The sequence below is a fragment of the Schistocerca americana genome, chromosome 9, assembly GCF_021461395.2.
Source record: "Schistocerca americana isolate TAMUIC-IGC-003095 chromosome 9, iqSchAmer2.1, whole genome shotgun sequence".
Classification (NCBI taxonomy): Eukaryota; Metazoa; Arthropoda; class Insecta; order Orthoptera; family Acrididae; genus Schistocerca; species Schistocerca americana.
This window is the reverse complement of record NC_060127.1, coordinates 611,741-632,491: the sequence shown is the minus strand read 5'-3', so window position 1 is coordinate 632,491 and position 20,751 is coordinate 611,741. Positions and strand designations below refer to the sequence as shown.

The 20,751-nt window shown below is 40.3% G+C and overlaps 1 protein-coding gene across 2 annotated transcripts in view; it reads right to left on the bottom strand.

Annotated features, from left to right (window-relative positions):
* LOC124550867 (ubiquitin carboxyl-terminal hydrolase calypso) overlaps positions 1-20,751 on the bottom strand; it is a 193,088-nt gene that overhangs the window by 46,382 nt on the left and 125,955 nt on the right. The window lies entirely within an intron of this gene.

Below are 20,751 nucleotides of genomic sequence, written 5' to 3'. Positions count from 1 at the left end.
ACAGTCGTTACACGGACTCGTGTAGGGGGTGGTGCACTCGGACCTGCGATACGGTGAAATCGTGCCGTTCTGTGTTCGCCTGCACTACTCTTCACAAACGTAACTGAAGACCGTGTAAAATGAGATGTCTGTAATACAGGGTGTTTCAAATCTCGATGGCAAAACTTAGGGAACCGATTCGTCATATAACGAGCAGAAAAAAACGTCTAGTAAACATAGGTTCTAAAATGCTCATCTTAAGAGCAATGTGCACTATTTTATTTTCAACATTGTGAAACAAATCTCTCTTACTGCAAGCTCTTTGCTTTCCGTGTATTGGGAGGAGGTAGTGTGGATCAAACCGAGGAGAAAATTTCCTTGTAAACGTGTACTCTAAAATGCATACCTTAAGAGCTGTGAGCACTTGTTGATCTTTGCTATTGTGAAACATCTCTTTTATTGCACAAATGACCATAGGTGTGAAGGTATGCATTTTAGAGCTCACATTTACTAGAGTTTTCTGCTTCTCCTTATAAGAGAAATACATTCCCGAAGTTCTCCCGTCGAGAAGTGAAACATCGTGAATAAAGTACTTTTTAGCAGTGACAGATTTCAAAGGCTTTGACATTCGGCCCAAAATCTGCACCGGGAGTGAAGGTTTCACACCTCGACGGTTAACAGTGGAAGGATGAGTAGTTTCGAGGTGACAGGAGTAACCTTCAGCACGTACGTGGTGACAAGTGGGTACAAAAATTATGAAAAACATTCATTAAGATCCGTGTATCACATTATCTCAGTTGTCAGACACTTTTATGCAAAATTTCAAGGACTGTTTTGCAGGAGACGGTGACTAAAAATTTAGGGTAACACATGCACCACAATTGTGGGCCTCCAAAACTACTCTTCGAGAACTGCAAAACTTGACAGGCTAACGGTGGGCCTACGGTGGGGCTCGGCTTGTAGGGACCGGACATTAATCGGAAGTGCCGAGTCGTCCGCCTCGCTCCACGCACGAAAAAGAGCTGGCCAAATTTCAGTCAGCCAGAGAAGTTGAAGAAAGATTCCATTTTTTGAAGGCACTGAATGAATCTCATTTGTGATTTTGTAGAACACAGAAAGACAATCAATCCAGGAGGCTGTGCTGTGACATTAAAAACCTGAGAAGAGGCATTCAAAACGAGAATGAGCGACACTGTCTGCTACTGCCAGTATTGATGGAGCTCGACTACGTCCGGCCAGAAGACAGGAGAAATGCTGGGGCATTTCCGGACGCCTGCCAGGCTGCCCACACTTGCCTCACACTGACTGCTACCTCTCGTGGCACACACCACCGCCTGTGGCTCCGACTCGGAGCTGCTGTAGAGGTTGCCCACAATCTGGGGTAGCAGAACTTTACGTGGAGGGAATTTGTAGACTTGTAAAATGTACAATTGGTGCTTAAAATCTAAACTTTAATATGAGGTTAGTTTTCAAGATTTTTCTAATTAATTTCATCTAGCTATTCTAATCTTTTATTTAGAGACTAACGGAACCCTGTATGCCACTTCCACAAACGATCCTGCAGGTGGCTGAAGAGAAGGGAAAATACAAGTCAAATACTGTCCCGATCCCATCGCTCAGTCGTGTGTCGGTCATCGAGGTAACGACACGTGACACAGAACTGTTGAAACTAACATTCTATTTCTACCAGTAGCGCAATCACAGGTAATGACAAATTTAGTTACCATAAAAGTGATATGTATGTGATCTTAATGGACCATCATTTAATATGCTTCCATAAGCTTTTATTAATGTGGAGCCAGAGCACGTTCATGCACCATGTACCCTAAAATGGCCAGTACTGTGCCTGGTGCAAAGACTACAGATATTAATAAATGAACTCCAAAATGCCATGCACAACTTGTACCTTATTTTCTTTTTTAACTATTATCACTGTGAATTGCTTTTTTATTTCACTGACAAATGTTTGTCAGATAAGGAATTCTGTTCACGTAGTACAATTTAAAACACACACACACACACACACACACACACACACACACACACACACACCAAGTTGACAATAACTAAATTAGTGGAGCTAAATTTTATGCTGTCTGTGATTGCTCACATTCATGTTTTGGAAGTAATAGCTTATAAACGTAACAGAAAAATGGGAGTGAATATGTTTCCGAGGAGACTGATTTTACAGCGGCAGTGGTTGCCGAGAAACGGGCCCACCTCACATCTGCTCCTTCACTGTATTTGTCCAAGTTTTGCGGTAGACAATCACTGGGCGAAACTGCAGCTGCAACTGCCTCTGCCCGACATAATCCCGGACACAGTTTTCAATGTGCAGTAGTAGACTGATGCTACAGTAGCAGACAGTGGTGACTGTGATGAGCAGCTGAGAGATTAGTGTACGGGTGAATGAGGTCAAACTGAACCACCAATGAAGTGTGTTTTTGAAACTGTGTCAATTAAAGGATGAGGAAGAAAAGGCAAACTTAACTATTTATCTGTTAAATGTTAGAGCTAAAGTAACAATAAGCACCGTCAGAAATGACCACGATGAAATAAAAAAATATAAGAAGAGAAAAATTGACAGTAGATTTAACTGAGGATTTATGCCTGCTGATATCAAATCAAAATAAAAGAGTCAAATTTCAGAAAGCACAGTTTAAATAAAGAATTAAGTAATTGACATCAGAAGAACAGAGAACTCGTCACCTGCTCCCGTAGCTTCCAATGGACGTAATTCAGATGGATTTTCCAAATTAATTCTTAATGTAAACAGATCTCACAAACAACTGGAACATCATATATTGTAGAGTCGAGAGCCGAAAAGACCCAGTTGATATCAGTTTAGAAACACAGCAAACTGAAGTCACAGTAATGCGAAGGAAATGCCTTACAATGTAAATGCCTGTAGGAAATTAGGGAAGGAGGTTTCTTGGAAGTAGCAGCTGAATTAAGAGAAAACAGGAATTTTAAACTCTAAAGAGACGGGTGAGCTGTAACAGTCATTAAATCATTGAACTGAAAGAAATATTTCAACAATATGTGGCTGGGAAAATGGAAATACTACATTCGGTACTCGCAGATTTTGTGCACAGGAGAGTAGGTTACAAGGAATTACAAGGCAGGTGGCAGAGACTGCTAGTCACACCGATGTTAAAGGCACTGAAAGGACTACTAGTGAAGATAGAGAATATAGCACCCACCCTGTGGATCTGAGGGAGAAGCTTGAGGAATGTGGGTATCTAATTGAATTAAAAGGACGTACCATGCCACTACTCAGAATTACAACAGGAAAATGCTGGGAGGAGTTTCTTCTATAAAGTAAAAGTCATCTATCAAATAATCACAAACATTGGACTTGTGACATTTTTTACACCCTCATCATCTGTAAGTGAGCAAGTTTTTATAAGGGTAGTTTTGTTATAGTTCTAATAATAATTAAATGGAATCCGAGTAGTCCTAAAAGATTTAAATTGTATGTAGACGATGTCCTGTACAAGTTCAAATATTTGTTTCGTATTTCATTACTTGTCCGCATACATCATTAAGGTGCCACACGGAGCCGTTAACATCAAGGAGAACCTGGAAGTACTCTGTTCTGTGAAAAACTGCAGAAGTGACAACAAATATTGTAAACTACAACTGTATAAAAACTATCAGTTTTCAATGTGGGCTCAGTAACTGCCCAGACTATGTACCCTGCATTCACATAATAATCCTCCTATATTATTTAAAACTGACAGAAAAATTTTGAAGAAAGTAAGAACAGAAGACAATTATTTCATTAGAATTAATGGAGAATGATACACAGAATTGGTGACGCCTTTCACTACAGTGTGCAATTTATAAGGAACGCGTAACAAGTACCTGAAGATGAGACAATACTGTATTGAAATTGACTGTTCGTTCACAAGACTAAAGGTAAAAATAAAATAGAAAATACACCTGTAAGGAAATTGACTTTCACTGGAATAAATAAAATAGCAGCTGGAAGTTCTATGGATGTTCGGTATGTAGCTGATTCCAGAAACTACTCCAGTATTCTCACGGATATTCAGAGACAGTTTTTCACTGGCACAGAATGATAAAGGAGTATCAAATTTGTAAAAGGATATCTAAAGGGTTATGCTGGGAAATGGAGAGTTTTTAATGTGAAGGAATTCAGGAACTGGAAAGATATTGTGAAGCAGTTTAAAGAGAACTAATGTTCAAATGGAAAATGGCAGAAACTGACCTTAGAGTTACTAGACCCAAGACTATACAGCCTTAAATGAGGTGGGTTCCAAAAGTGTATTTTTAATGGCATCTAAGAATAACCCAGTTCTTAGACTGTAACAACCCAACGGTAATTTTCTCTTTTTCAAATTCACTCTATCAATACCGGTCTCCCTGTTAACGAATCGCTCGATCCCATCTTCTGTCAATATTTACGTAATTTTGCAGAGGTGTTGCCTTTTAATGTATTAATTCATTATTCTTATTCCTTTATCCTATTGGATGGTTATGAAAATTTTCAGTACTTTTTTTTAAACAAAAGTATGTTCATTCTGAAAAACTAGTCATCCAGGTATTTTCGTGTACAACTTAAAACAAAATCAGACAAAAATAATTATTACTGTCAATACAAGTTATATTTTGATTTTGCAACAGTGCAAGAAACTATTTTTGTAATGTATGAAATTAATGTCTCAGAATTGATCAGTGTAACTTCTTTGAGACATCATCTCTGACACAAGAAGTCTTTGGTAGTAAGTTATCATAATGTGGCGGCAGACAGTCTGCCTTAAGATACAGTTGGGGTACACCGAGTTAAATTTCATCTCCGTTTTGTGGAATAATGTGCATTAAAAATATGACTCTAAATATGAAGAAATGTGCGGTGGAAAATTTGAGAACTATTACATTTTGATACATGAAAAATGGCAAAATAAATCAGGAACAGTAAAAGAAAATCAGTGTTTCAGTCATTTAAACATTACAACCCAGACTGACAATTTAAACAGTTTCTATGACTTAATTTCAACCCTCAACACTTAAACTGTAAAACAAGAAGATAAATACAGATCAATAACTACCTTTTCATTATATTATTTTTGTCTTGCAAGAATATGATGATTTGATAAAATGTGAGACAGATATTTATACATTTACTGTCAGTGAGCCAGTGTGGAGGGTAGTTTATAAGATGAGCCAGTCAGTGGGAGCTGTCTAGTAGATATTACTTGGTAAAATGGTCATCTGTGTACGAGACAAACTGTGGGGAAGGAGTTGTCAAGAGTCAGTTCACTTTTAAAGTGCTTGCAGTAACAGGATACTCTTAATAAAGCTTTTGCAGAAGAAAAGTGGAGAAAGAATGGTCGGGTTTCACAAGGGAGACAAAACCCCACAAGAAACTGGCAAACGTCACTACTGTGCAGTAAAGAAACACAATTGATAGGCCGTATAAATATGAAGCAAAAAGAGTAACTGGGAGCAGGTCTGACAAAGGGGAAAGATGTACAAACACAACTGTCCACTTTTAGGATGCAGAAAATGTTTCAAGTACCGAGGAAGGGGTTGCCCTGAAGGACTGCATACAGTGAAACCTCCTTAAAACGTTCCTCCATATAATGTTTTCCTCTATGTTATGTCCATAGATTTAAGTGTCAGGAAGTCGTTTCTGAAAGTATTTGTATGGAGTGTAGCCATGTATGGAAGTGAAACATGGACGATAACTAGTTTGGACAAGAAGAGAATAGAAGCTTTCGAAATGTGGCGCTACAGAAGAATGCTGAAGGTAAGGTGGGTAGATCACGTAACTAACGAGGAGGTATTGAATAGGATTGGGGAGAAGAAAAGTTTGTGGCACAACTTGACTAGAAGAATGGATCGGTTGGTAGGACATGTTTTGAGGCATCAAGGGATCACAAATTTAGCATTGGAGGGCAGCGTGGAGGGTAAAAATCGTAGAGGGAGACCAAGAGATGAATACACTAACCAGATTCAGAAGGATGTAGGTTGCAGTAAGTACTGGGAGATGAAGAAGCTTGCACAGGATAGAGTAGCATGGAGAGCCGCATCAAACCAGTCTCAGGACTGAAGACCACAACAACAACAACAACATGTCCATATGCTGAAGATTAGCTGGGAATATCACATAATTAATAAGGAGGTACTGAATAGAAATGGGGGGAAGAGAAATTTGTGACACAACTTGACTAGAAGAAGGAATCGGTTGGCAGGACACATTCTGAGCCATCAAGGGATCACCAATTTAGTATTGGAGGGAAGCGCGGAGAGTAAAAATCATAGAGGGAGACCAAGAGATGAATATGCTAAGCAGATTCAGAAGAATGTAAGTTGCAGTAGTTATTCGGAGATGAAGAGGCTTGCACAAGAATAGAGTAGCACGGAGAACTGCACCAAACCAGTCTCTGGACTGAAGACCACAACAACAACAATGTCCATATTTTCCGTTCCCAACCAAAACCCCTTATGCACAATTCTAAAGTTTCCTCTTTAGCGTGTTTCCTCTACATGACTATTTCCTCCCTGCAACGCTCATATTTTTGGAACCCTAACCAATTATTTCCCTCTTCATAGCATTTAAGCCTCTGGCTTAGATGCTTCATTTTCTGTTCTACCGATTTGCACAGACTCCGTGCTCAGTGTGAGACACAGGTCAGAGTCAGTGCCCAAGTTACGTGAGATGTGATGCACATTGTGCTTTTTGTTTGTTTCATTGGTGTTCCTAGCATTTTTTTTTTAAGCAAATGGTGAACATTTGTACAGTGTGTGCCCCTATTCCTGGTGCAAATCTGCACTAGATGGATAGTGCTTAAAAATGGAAGGGGAAATAGGGATTTTTTTGTAAAGTCATTCATTTGAAATAAGAAATTCTGACAACGAGAGCTCAAGGCTCCTATTACTTTTAGAAAATGTTGTTCTCTTACATAGGTATCACAGAATTACGTTACTACTGTTCCCACAGGGTGAGGAGCCCTCCATGGGGAACGAACAAGAAATGCCTGGACCCTGCCGTGCTGGCACTGTAAAATGCACTTCACACTTCTACGAAAGCAGAAGTCCGGCACAAAAACAAAAATTGCTTAAATGCTGTTCGTAAATGAAACTGAAATCCTTATAAGTATTGACATATTTAATAAAGATCCTAACTGCAGCAATTATGTGCACTTATCACAATGAAAGGAAACGGTACGAAATATAGTGAAGTACACAAAAAGGAACACAGGAAACAACAACGGCTACCTCACACAGTACTGTCAGCTAGCTAATGTAGGCCGCAAGCAAAAATGAATGACTACCCTGAAGCTGTCTGTCCTTTAACGACCCCTACTGATTCAGGACTAGTGACTGGTCTGCAGTTGACACACTTGTAACGAAAACAACAGTGTATAAAGTGCAGTGCAGTGAATCGGAATAAAGTGCAGTGCAGTGAATTGGAAGAAAGTGCAGGTCAGCAGTATAACATTTTCGGAAGAGTTTGTATCGAGCAGTGGACACAGCTTGGAAGCGTAAGAAGATTTCTATTGAGGAAAAAGTTTCAGTTATTAAATAAGTAGAGGCCAATCCTCGTTTGTGTCAAATGGAGCTAGTTAAGCAACTGAAACTGGCCCATCCACTCTCAACACTATATTGAAAAATTAAACGTACATAATGGAAGCTGCCGAGAAGTCTGGGAATTCGAAGCTTACGCGGATGAAACATTCGACGTACAATGAAATGGAGCAAGTTTCAGTAACTTGGTTTTGGTAAGTGTGCGCTGCAAATATCCTCATAAACGAAACCATTCTGAAGGAAAAGGCATTACAAACAGCTTTGCAGTTAGGGATTAAAGATTTCGAGGCATCTGATGGTCGGATTGATAAATTCTGATAGTGCCACAGAGTCGTGTGAAAAGCAGAATGTGGGCAGAGTGAAAGCGTAAACCAGCACGCTGTAGCTCAACAGATGCAGACACTCCCTAATCTCGCAGTCAGGTACGAGCTACGTAACATTTCTAACACACTAAACTGGCATATTCTTTAATTTAATGCCAGACAAGACTTATTTTTCGTGGCGAAAACTGCCTCAGTGATAAGAAAAGTGAGGAACGCCTTACTGTTGGTTGTGCATGAACAATGATGGCAGTGAGAAACTAAAACCTTTGGTCATTGAGAAGCCTAAAAAAGTCTGAGATGCTTCAAATACAATTCTATCTTTCCGTGCAAATAGACAAAGGATACTACAGCACGGATGACTAGTGAAATATTTTTAAATTTTCTTAGACTATTTGATGTCAAAATGGGGAGTGCTACAAGAAGAGTATCGTTGTGATAGATGTGCAGCATACCCCTAGATACTTCATTTCTGAGATGTGTAAAAGTGGTTTTCCTGGCATCCAATTGCACTAGCCATCTACAGCCTAAGGACTTCGGGATAATACGTGTCCCGAAGTTTAAATACGGAACAGCTTCGGAAAGGAAGGCCTCGAATGCTGCAAACACGAGAAAGCTGGGAAACTATTATAACTCACAGTCGAAGCTTAATTTTTAAGAAGCTACGAATATGATAATGTATTCACGGAGGGGAGTGAGTGCTAAAACTGCCAGAAACTGTTTCGAGAAAGTGGGAATCCGTGAGATCGAGACGGTTGCTTCAGTGGAAATAGGTGGATGTGAATTGAGTTTGATGAATTAGTAGGCAATGATTGTGTCACTTTTGAGGAGTTTGTGACCGTAGGTGATCATGTGGCAACTACAGGAGTGCTGAGTGTTGAGGAATTGACTGCTGAGAGAAGAATGGAGAATGGAAACGAAAATGAAAGTGATAGAGAAGTGGAAGATGAACCTGTGTCCTCAAATACAAAGGCAGCTGAAGGATTTGAAACATCCAAAAGGTTTACGATGGCCCACAGACTTCAGCACACAACAATAGCACAACTTTCTCATTTGGAGCAATAAATTGTTCTGATACAATCCACGAGAAATAGGAAGCAAACACTTCTATTTGGCTACTTCAAAAACTCGAAGGTATGTGACGTTCAAGTTGTGTCAATCCATAGATTTTTGCTAAAATTTGAATGAAGTTGTATTTTACAATTTCATTATTAAAGTAATTGTTTGCAGCTAATTCTCTTTTAATTTTTACCATTTACTGTGTTTTTCTGTGGTATATTCTCAGTAAATTTTGACTCGACTTCCATAATTATCAACTGGACATCATCCTCTTTACAGAGTTACCGTATTTACTCGAATCTAAGCCGCACTTTTTTTCCGGTTTTTGTAATCCAAAAAACTGCCTGCGGCTTAGAATCGAGTGCAAAGCAAGCGGAAGTTCTGAAAAATGTTGGTAGGTGCCGCCACAACTAAATTATGCCGTCGAATATATGTAGCGCTACACAGGCATGCTTTGTAGGCACAAAGATAAATACTGGCGCCAAAACCTCTGCGTCAGTAAATAAATTTAAAATAAAAAAGGTGGAAGACGAGCCTTTTTTCTTTTTTCTCCGCACCGAGTTTCAACAACTGCATTTTCATACATTATCCAACGAAGTAAATACAAATTCCGTATTGTTCATCTTCGAATGTAGCAGAATTTCAATGTACTACAAAAATCCGACTGATAACACTGTTTGGGATGTTTGTCAATGGCCAACTCTACGTTCTGAATTTTTTCCTACCTGTGAGAAGAGATGGTTGCTAATAGGAACCTGATGAAATGTGGATCACATGCAGTATTCTCTTCACCATAAGAATAATACGAATATAAACATTTTGCCATGTATTCTTTCGGGTTTGCTGTTATCTCATTTAAATCATGTCTGCCTTATAAACTACAAAACTAGAGAGAGACAACAGCAAATGCTGAAGAATATATGTATCGTGTCATATTTATATTCGTATTATTCTTATGCTTAATATTGATACAGTCAGAAACGAAGCACGGCAACTGAGTAGATTTTTAAATCTAAGATGACTAATTTCTGTGCAGAATTTGATGTACTAAAGAAGCGGCCGCAAAGATTTTCAAACGGAGAAAAATTTTCGCTAAATTCTCGTTCAGAACATTCTTTATCATTTGGTTCTTGTTGATCATTATCAAAGAAAGCAGCAGTGTAAGTAACAACAAATAGCAGTCTCTTGCCATTGTTTCGCTAATGAGACGATTCCTCTCTCTCTCTCTCTCTCTCTCTCTCTCTCTCTCTCTCTCTTTTTTTAATTGTAAGCGGCGGTTGCGCGCACAAAAGCAAGCCATGCCGCAAGCGGCGACAGACCGTAAACATGCACTATCAGAATGCGACAAACAATGCATGATACAGTACAGTAATGCATTTTCAGCTTAGGGTGACGTAAACACGTATAACAAAAAAAACGGCACTCATCAGATCGAAGCAAAATAAGCAATCGATTCAAACCAGACGAAGCACGTGAAAAACGAAGGGTACCCGTATAAATATGGACCGAGTGCCTGACGCATAGCAATGGCTACCTGGTAAAGCTTAACTGCTAAGCTTACGACTCGAACCAAATTACTGTAGCTGTATCGTCATTCATTCGACCTAAATTGTGTCTCATATTACAATGGACCAACTTTGTTTCGATTTGGAGGTGCGGCCTAAAACTTTTCTCTCCCCTTGAATTTCGAGTCTCAAATTTCAGGTGCGGCTTAGATTCGAGAAATTTTTTTTTCCTTTATTTTGAGTCTCATTTTTCAGATGCGGTTTAGGTTCAAGTACAGCTTAGATTCGAGTAAATACGGTATCCTACATCCAGTGTTCAGAATTCGTGGTCCCTTAAAGAAACATTACATAGAGGTTTCATAGAGGATATACTGGAGAAACAGAAACTGCATCCACTGTCACTAAAGGGCTGCCAGCTGTACGTCATGCTTAAACTAATTTTTATAAGCTTTACACTGGTTATAGTATTTAGGTAATATGGAAGGGATGTTATACATTACTGGCAGCAGTATTAGGAAGTGTGGCTGTTAGTTGCAGAGAGTTCTTGTAACATAAAAATTAGTGGAAAAAGTGATAATATGAATTCATCTTTCTCCATAGGCCACTACCCTCCAATTATTCCAAAGTTTTTGCATTGTGGTGAGAAAGTAAAGACAGATGCTTTCTCCATGCACCATTGCCCCCTAGTTATTCCAAAGCTTTTACACTGTGGTGAGAGAGTAGGCACAGATGCTTCGTAGGACACATAATTATGAAACCAGGGAAGCAGACAGTGACTGCTAATATTCGACATGTCGAGTGTGCTGTCAGTCCCGGGGACTGGCGGTGAACGTTCCTTTTGGACAAAAACAGTCTGTGGGGACTGAGAGTGCACTTTTCATTTGGGTGACAGCAGTAAACAGGAATGGCACTAGTGAGGTTAAAAAACAAATGTCTTAATTTTAATGAAGTGTACTAAACAGCTCGGCACAAAGATGAGGTTTAGATTTGGACATACTATAAAAGGTAACCAACTCTTCGTTGCATTCTGCCCGAATGTTTTCGTGTTTGCCTTGAAACATTCAGAACAATATCTATTCACTTTATGTACCTTTCCTTCATTCATTTCCAATCGGTGTTTTTTTCTTCTCGTATAGACACCGAATGGAGTTCCTCTGTGTGAATGCCGTACAAACGCAATTGGCGACAGTATCTGAAAATATTTCAATAGATACTTTCCATCCCGTCACATCTCTGAATATGCATAATTCATTCACGACAGCAGTGTTCGCGAAAAGATCAAATGCTAATTTTAGATGCTACAATACTGGCTTTCTCGATTGACTGCTATAGGCTCACAGCTTATCAGGGACTTCAACTTCAGTTTCTCCTTTATAATATTCAGTAACAATTTTTCATTTTTGATAAACCCCTCATTTGGTTGTCACATTTTCCATTTCATTCTAATATATGACAAGAGCCAAAATGTCTCTCATCTTTCGGTTTCGGAACCATAATTCCTCAACTATTCTGTTCTGCAATCACTTTCCTGCATTTCAATTTGGTTGTTACAATTTCCTTGGGAATTCGTTTGCAATTTTGTCAAAAGGTTCTGACTGAATGTGTATTCTCTGTTACAAGTTTGCTGTCCAAATATACACCAGTATACCAATTATAGCTACATAGTGTACGGTCTTTATCAAATGCCTTTTGACACAAATTCATCACATCATTTGTAGGTGTGGTATTTTCTTTATTGAGTCCTTTGCCAGTGTAAAACCAAAAACTGTAGCAGTGTCCATTATCACAGCACAATTTAAAATTTTTTATGCTTTACTCACGTCTCTTTTGTTTCAAATACTGCCCGACCATTCTTCCTCAGAATGGCATTAGAGACTTACGGACACAGTATCTTGGCAGGATCGTATTAATTTTTGTTCAGTTCATTGATGATGAATTGAACAATTGATTGACTATCTAAAGAATCAACATTTTTATTGTCTGCAGATTGGAGCATTCTCAACAGCAATTTCAAAACAATCTCTACTCACCACCTTTCGCAGGAATGTTTGAATGAACAGCGGATCCTTGGACCGACATTAATGTACGAGGTCTGTTCAAAAAATTCCTGAACTTTGTCCACAAAATTTTTCTGTGCTTACCTTTTACTTATTATGCACGGTCTCCTTTGAAATACTCCCCTCCACAAGTGATACACCATTGCAACACCATTTCCACTTCCGGAAGCAGCCTCGGTACACCTCTTGCTGGATCGCACAAAGCACCGTCTGCGAATTTTATTTTACCTCATCCAGTATTGCAAATCTTCATCCTTTCAACAGCGTTTTCAACTTTGTGAATACAACAAAGTCTGCAGGGGCCAGGTCTGGAGAGTACGGAGAATGAGGCAGCACAGTGATTTCGTTTTTTGTGCAACAGTCGCGCATCAGCAGGGACGAATGTGAGGATGTGTTACTTTGATGCAAGAGCCACGAATTGTCTCACCACATTTCAGGCTGTTTCCTTCTCACATTTTCTCGCAGGCGTCACAACACTTCCCGACAGTACCATCGATTAACAGTCTGTCCTTGTGGCACAAATTCGTGATTAACTAATCCTTCAAAGTCAAAGAAAATTATCAGCAAGACTTGACAGAATGAGCTTTTTTTGGTCCCGGAGTACCTTTCCCGACCATTTTTTGAAGACTGAACCTCGGTCTCAACACGGTAATCATGACCCACGTCTCATAACCAGTTACAATTCCCTTAAGAAACATGTCGTTCTCATTTGTGCGATCCATAAGCTCTTCACCGATTGCGAGGCAGTTTTTCTGGTCTTCCTCGTGAGCCCTGGGATGAACTTGGTGGCAACACAATGCATTCCAAGATGCTGTGTCAGGATTTCATAACATATCCAAATAAAATGGCCCATTCTTCTGCAATCTCTTGCACAGTCAGTCTCCGACTGGCACGCACAACTTGTCTGACGTTCCGCTGAGATGAGCGCCACCAGTAGATGTCGAAGTGCATCCCGAACGATGGTCATCTATCTTCTGCCTGGCCATTTTTAAATTGTATGAACCATTCGTAACACTGAATTCGGACTAAGCACTCGTCACCACAGGCTACCTGCATCATTTGGTGTGTCTCTGTAAAGGTTTTCTTGAGTTTTATGCAAAATTTAGAGCAGATGTGTTGCTACTCCAACTCTGCCATCTCAAAATATGAAAAACTGTGCAACACGGCATTCTACTCAATACAGCACTGAGTAACAACTACGAGACATGTAACAATGGAACTTCCAGCAGTGACACTTGAAACACAGGCTTCTGCAGGGATGCCAACCGCATTTTGCTCCGACACATCTCTGGTGCGAAATTGCAAATGTTCCAGAAGTTTTTAAACAGACCTCATATGGATGGAGGTTTCACCAACCCCATCCACAAAATCAATAAAACAATCACTTTATTTCTTCCTCGTTTGTTGGCACCAACTGATTGAAATGTTTGAAAACCATTGCCATTTATAAATAGTTTTCTGTTGAGGACACCCACAGCTCAAGTGAAAATGTGGGAAATTTCATTGTTTTTTTGCGCCAACTCCATTTATCGAACTATTCTGAAACGTCTGTATAACTTCCGTAGAAAAACTCCTACAGCTTTCACAATAAACAGACTTTTTGTTGCACTCATTTATCAATCTTGGTTTTTGAGATATTTAATTTTGAAATCAGGTCTCCTTTCTGGACACCCTGTTTTATTTATGCACATATTAATGTGATAAATATTGATCAATTAAATATTGAACTCTTGACATGTTGTAGCCAGGAAAAAAAAGGATAGAATGTCCACAGTTACAATTTTAACTATAAAGTAAATAAGTGTCGATATTTAAGATGAGATTGCACGCCGTTCAGTCTCGTATCAATGGCTGACGCATAAATACGCTGCCCGTCCGGGTCGATAGAAAACAGACTTCACTATCTACGGTTGCGTCGCTGGCAAGCGAGTCACGTAGAGTTAAGAAACTGTTGACACTAACACTCGTACTATTACAGCCGGCTACAACACTGGCATATTTGTGATGCATTCACTCAGCTGTGTCACGCCAAAGAGAGGATGAATGAACTTTGCACAGATCGGCGAAAGTTGCCGAAGATGACTGCCACACGGAGGGAGCGTACAGGCTGCAGAGTTGCAGTGTGCACTGGCTCAAACCTTTTCTGTACATCAGTGCTGTGTTGTGAAATAGCTACCTGCCATGTTCCTTAGCTCTGTGGATGCTGTGTTGCACTACAGGCACAATCACAGGTAATGTCAAAAGTTACATAACCTTTGCAATTCAGTTATTGTATAGTTGATACGTACAGTATTTCATACGGATTTATATCTTTTATGATTAGTGAAATGTGCTGCTGTGGCTGTAAATGTTCAATAAAAAATAAGACTCCTTAGTATTCCTGTAATTTCATATATTAATACTAATGGTAAAAAGTAGTGCTTTGATGCTAATCAGGGGAAAACTACCATTCATTATCACATGTCTTCTCACCTGTGTGTGTGTGTGTGTGTGTGTGTGTGTGTGTGTGTGTGGTGAAGGCCACAGTAAACTGAAGTTTAACTGTTGTGGATTGTAAAATGATATTAAATCACAAACAATGAACACATTTTTTCAGTATATTCACAATTCACAACACCACAGTCTTTTACATCACTGGGGATGGCACAAAAATTGAAATTACTAACTTACAACAACGGAAAGTGCAGGATCAGATGACATTAATATGCGAAGGATAGATTCCTACTTGCCACACAGACAAGGCTTACAGACAGGCACAAAGAAAAAGAATACTGGAAATATTTTAGCTTTTGGACCAGGCCTTTCTTTGGAGCATAAAATACACACACATTTGGAAAAAAGCTCGTATCCACACAGTGATTTCCTCTGCCTGCTACTCCCTTCCCTGCTCCCACTCCAGTGCAATGTATGCCTTTCATCCCACTGACACACTTAATTGCTGTAGCCCCCCCCTCCCCCAATGTACCAATGCATGGCCTTCCAATGCTATGTGCCCACTCTCCTGCCCATGCCACATTCCTGCACACTCCCAGAGGCTACCCTGCTATCCCTCCCTCGCCCCTGCCTTGTCCCACTTCCGCTAGATCGACACACACGTCAGATGCAGTTGCAGTCGCAGTCGGGCCTCGGTACCCGGTGACACTGGCTACGTGTGTGCGAGTTGTCGCCGTCTGCACGTGCGACAGTTTTCTACTCGAAGAGGAGCTCTGTTCGAAAGCTGGAATATTTCCAGTATTCTTGTCTCCTGAATGTGGTGATTGCAGTCTATCATTTCTGTAGCTTAATCCAATAATAAACATAAAGATAATGAAGAACAACAAATTTAATTTAATAACATAAAGCCAATGAACAACAACAAATTTAATTCAATAAGTACTGCTAAGTTATGCACAAGAAATGTATTTTTAGCTTACATTACACAACTTACGAGTATCAATTTTTGGGCACTAGAAAATGCGCTCAGAACCCCAACGTGGGTTTGTATACAATATGAGCAAAGCAAATGTAACCTACGACTTACAACTGACGAATATCTCTGCCAGTCGACCACTCAAACCCGGGTTCGCTACCTCTCACGGCAGGTGCACGAGTCACCAGGCTATGCGTTATGTTGCAGGTTAGGCATTTTTCACCAGTTTTCGCATAGAGTATATCATTTAGTATTGCTGTCACTTTACAGACATCATCCCAGTCATCCATTAATTTCCTGTCTGTGGATTTGATTAATAAGCAGTTTCTTTTCTTTTGTAATAATTATGAGAGCCCACTGCTGAATTGATTGAAATTTTTGCTTTATCAGTGGTGAGGGGGTATCCAGAAAAGAAAAACTTAACAGAACAGCGCGAGAGGAACTTATCTCTTCTACATCCCATTCCATTGCCTACAACTGCTAGCAATAATGTGTTTGGTAATTTGTATTAAAGGGAATAGCCCCATTTATATCTAAAGGAACCCATCTTTCATAGTTTCCTGTCTGCAACACAAATGTGAACTTCACGCATTTTGTCCGTAATTTTTTTTTTTTTTTTTTTTTTTACACTAAAAACTGCGCCAATATGCTCAACAGCTTCAATTTCAATTTCAAAATTCAAAATAGTTGGAAGGAGTATCTTTCGTGCTACTATTCCTTTTCAAATTTTCCCACCATATCTACCATCCAATCACAGATGCCATGTACTTCTTTTCTATTTTTAAGAAATCTTACATTTCAAAATTTCAATAAAATCTGATGATCTCTTCATATTTTTCTTCACTTACGAAATACTCTGGCATCTGACAAAGTCCCATCAAACTTATCATAGTAATAAAAACTTACATTACAACAAACTTAAAATAACGATACAATTCTACATCAAAAGCTATTAAAGACACATAAACATCCACAACACAATGTAGTGTAATTCTTGTCATGCACTATAATACATACACAGCAAACGGATCACCGCAACTGAATAATACTTTCGAGAAATGTAGCGCAGACGGCATATGTAAGTAAGCAGCGTATTTGAACATGCACAGATTCCTCCATACTTCCTCAAAAGGTCCACAGGTAAATAAATAAAACAATCTCGAGGAATCTGTCAACTAGCAAAACCAGTGCTGGCAGCCACAGACAAAGTGATATTTCTCGTCAGTGTCGGTAAGGGTGTCACAAAAAATTGTAGATTTGAAAAGGCGACTGATGACAACAAATTGGGAAGGAAGTTTTACGTAACACAGTATTGCCATTCTTTGAGGGCGCACTGCACTAACCGAGATATCCACCTAACGTGAAGCAATACAGTGTAGGGGAGTGGTGTAGGGAATGCAGGAAGGCCTGCAGAGGACTGGCACTTGATGCAGGGAGTGGCAATCAGCCCCCAACGTAAACAAAGGTACGCATTGGTGGATGCACAGACAGAAAAAGGTCCTTTACTGTACAATTACACAAATGTGGTGCAATCACAATATTTAGGATTACCTGGGAGCAGTACAAAGTGGAATGACCACACAAAATTAACAGCAAATAAGGCAGATTCATCAGAAGAATCCTCAAGGAAATATAGTTTCTCGTCACAACGAGCAGCTTACAAAACATCCGTCTGAGCGATACCCAAATACTGCTTGTCAGTAAGGGATGCATAGCAGATGGGACCAATAGAGGAAATAGAGAAAATACAAAGAAGATCAGCACATTTTGTTACAGGTCCACCAAGTATTCACAAAAGCGTGACAGAGACGAACGACCACTCCAGTGGCCAACACTGCGAGAGAGGCATTCTGCATCAGAGTGTCGTTAAATTTACAACAGTACACATTCTCAGAATAATCGTCAAATATATATCGCTTCCTCCTATGTGTAGCTCACGAAAAGAGCATGAAGATAAAATCAGAGAGTCGAGCCCAAACGGAGGCTTGCTGACGGTCATTCTTCCACAAACTATTTGTGATTGGAACGAGACAGCAGTACATGGAGTACCCTCACGAAGTACAGATGTCGCTGTAGATGCAGACAGTCGACATTTCGACCTCCACGGGATGCGCGGATGGGTGACGGCACGTGATGGTGGCAGAAGGTGTGTAGCAAACCGGCCTCACGCCACCTGTAACACTCCGAGTATAACACCTGGCCGTCTGCACACATTCCGCACCTGCCCAAACCTCTCCAACCGTATCGGCAGGAGGGACTGCGGTGTCTTCTCGTGGGCCTCGGAGACTGTGACATACGGTTGCAGTATGAGGCTCGCATTGTTGAGATTGACAGATTTCTGTACTCTGTTCCAAACGAACATCTGGGGATTTGAGAGGAAGTCGTCCCACGGAGCATACGCTGTCACTCGAAGTGTTCTGGAATGACAGACAGTGCTCGCTGGTCCGTCTGACGAGAGTCTTATGTGTGGGGAATTACAGTTCCTTAGGATACTGGGAAAATTGGAGAAGAGGAACTTAGAAGCATTCCTGATACCGAGTAACAGAAAAATGCCTAAAAATAAATGGACTCACAACATAACAAACAAATGCCTAGTCTGCAAAACTGGTGTGGAAGGGAATATATGGAATAAACTAATTGGAATGAAGGAGAGGACAGCAGGATGTGTGTAAAGACATCACCAGTGCTTCACGCTTCACATGATACTTCACAAAAGCGTAAAAGTGAAAATTGAGCGGAAGACTGCACACACACACACACACACACACACACACACACACACACACACACACACACACACATATATATATATATATATATATATATATATATATATATATATATATAAAAATAAAAAAGGTCTGGAAAGCAGATGCTCCAAACCACATTTCAGCCAAATTACTCCATACAGACACAGGGAAAAAAACTATGTTTTTTGTGATTGCAGAGGGTAACTGTCAGTGTTGTGTTTATTCCTATTTAGATGTGTTATTTACACTTCTTATTTGGACATGGTAACGGAGAGATGATAAAAAATGGTCAGTTTTGATCTCAGGCGAGAACAGTTCAGGTTCCAGAAAAATTTAGGAACATAATTATTAGGCAATACTGCACCTATGTCTTATGTCAGAACACACTTTACAGAAAGGCAAACCAACTTTTATAGCATTTGCAGATTTAAAGAAAACTTGTGACTACGTCGACCGGAACAGACTCGTAGAAATTTTGAAGGCAGCAGAGATAAAATATGGGGAGTGCAGAGTTATCTACAGAAACTGCACTGCAATTACAAAGTTTGAAGCACACAAAAGGGAAGCAATAGTAGAGAAGGGAGTGAGACAGGATTGTAGCATATCCACAGTGTTATTCAATCTGAGGAATTTGGAAAGGAAAGTAAAGTTCACGGAGAAGAAATAAAAACTTTGGACTTTACCGATGAATTTGCAATTTTGGCAGAGACAGAGTCAGTTGAACAGAATGAATAGTGTCTCAAAAAGGTATTACCTGTCGGCTACTGTTTCAGGTTCTTCCACCGACATTTGTTTAATGATTGTTTGCCAGTACGTCAATGCACTGTTGAAGGATCACTTTGTACTGCCAGCAGAGGATTCGAGTCGAACTCGTGGCCCCAGGTTACACGTAACTGTCATGCCAGCATCTGAGGGCTTTTCCCCAGTCACTGCCACTGTGGTTCTCCCCTTGCAACCTGGGACGGTCTTCAGCCGGAGCAGGGGAACTCGGAAAGGAGGAAGCCACGAGGTAAACAGTTCCCGGATTCCTGCACTGTAGCGAACGTCTGTCGCAGGTAGCGATGGCATGCCGTGACGGTAATGACTGGGGAAAAGCCCTCGCATGTCGGCACAAATCGTACAGATGATTTCGAGCCGTGAATTCTACTCCAGTCTACCACTGGAAGCAGAGGGTGATGCTCTGACAGTGCCAGCCATTAATTTTGGTGAAACATCACGAAAATTGTTAAAGAGACCAGATAACCCTCGACAGTAGACGACAGGCGATACGCTGACAAGTGGCCATCGATACGCCGACCGTTTTGGACGGAAAAAAGTCGGAGGACGAATATCGACAATAATAAAATGAGGATAACGGATTACAGTCAAATTACGTAAGCTGACATTGAATAAATTAGATCAGGAAATGAGGCACCAAAAGTAGTATACGAGGTGTGTATACGAAAAGCAAAATAACTGACAATAGGTGAAGTAGAGTAGGTATTAAAACACAGACTGGCAATGGCGTCAAAAGCACTTGTGGGGGAAAAAAAAAATTAATATCGAACGCAAATTTAAATGTCGAAAAGTCTTTCCACGAAGTTTTAGTCAAGAATGTAGCTTCGCACGGGTGTAAAATACCAACAATAAACAATCGAGGTAAGTAGAAGCTTTTGAAATACAGTGCTACACAAAAATGCTGAAGATTAGATAGGTAAATCTAACAACTCAGGAGCAGGTACCAAATCAACTGGAGAAAGAGAAACGTATCGCATAACTCGACTGACAGTGCGAGTCAGTCGACAGGATGCGTCTCGAAGCACCACCACCTCGGTAACGGAGGATCGAGTCCGAGGCTCAACTGTGGCAGACGGGTTCCAATGGAAGTAGCTGCAATAGCCGTATCGTATCAGTCTCAGGGATGGAGACCACAAAAATAAAGATGGGTACACACTGTGACGCTTAGCAGGAATTTTGCAACAGGCTTGAAAGTGAAACTGAGACCACGAATGTGACGACAGGTCAGTGTGAGAGTACACCGTGTCTCATACAGGTGGGTAGCACCAATAGTCAACGGAGGAGCTGCGATTCCTCCGTTTACGGGAGGGTTCACCACGCGTGTGAATTGGACCTCAC